Source organism: Solanum dulcamara, chromosome 2 (genome assembly GCF_947179165.1).
Source record: "Solanum dulcamara chromosome 2, daSolDulc1.2, whole genome shotgun sequence".
NCBI lineage: Eukaryota > Viridiplantae > Streptophyta > Magnoliopsida > Solanales > Solanaceae > Solanum > Solanum dulcamara.
Window position 1 is genome coordinate 50,716,614 of NC_077238.1, and position 943 is coordinate 50,717,556.

At 41.3% G+C, this 943-nt stretch overlaps 1 pseudogene; it reads right to left on the reverse strand.

Moving 5' to 3' along the window:
* Positions 1 to 202: 202 nt before the first annotated feature.
* Positions 203 to 320, reverse strand: LOC129881259 (5S ribosomal RNA; annotated as a pseudogene).
* Between the last annotated feature and the right edge of the window lie 623 nt (positions 321 to 943).

Consider the following 943-nt stretch of genomic DNA (forward strand, 5'->3'; position numbering starts at 1 on the left):
TTGTCATAGCCCTAGCCTTATCCCAGTGGGTACCACTTGTCCTTTTAATGAATTCGCAATGCACTAGTTGTTTTGCAAAGCTACATCCCCTATCTCAAAGGGTGTTATCATCTTTCACGGTGGAGTCACGTATCCACAATACTTTTTTATATCAATAATGCCATGTAAGGCCAATGTATATATACATGCATATTATCTCATATCACAGCCACACAGGGCTTCCCAAGGGGTCTCCCATCCCAATATTACTCTTGCCCAAGCACGCTTAACTTTGGAGTTCTGATGGAATCCAGTGCGTTAGTGCTAATATGATCGCATCCTGCCCCGTGGGGCACGTAACTACCGAAGAGGATGATGACCCAGCAGTTGATTCGGTAGGCCAGGCTGCACCGCCCAAGTTACCCTTATATTCTCATTACATGGACCACATCCTATCCTTATCCACTTTCTCACTAGGCTCTAGTTATTTTCAAAACGATCCTTGTTATATTCACATCATTATTGTGGGCACGACCTTCCAAGACATTCTACAACCCTGTATCTCATTCTCTTTTTATTTCTGGAAAATTTGAACAGAGTTTCCTCTGTATTTCTTACTATCTCAACACCTGCACGCAAAAACAAAATACCAACAGTGCCTTACAGGGCCAACACGCATAAGAATACATATATACGTATCATATCATGTCATATCGCAGCCTCACAGGGCGCCCAATATCAACAATAGTATAAAATGATGGACTTACCTCGTATGTCCAACTCGAACTACGCCTGTTAGACTTTTCGTCTACTTTTCCTTTCAATTTTCAACTTTACATATCAATCGTATTTCAATACCTTACCTGGCACACATCGTTTGCGCAGTGGCTTACCTGCATGCTTTGTAACTTCCAATATCATCAGTCACTTTCTTTTATCGACGTTGTCTTTTATCTAAAATCAA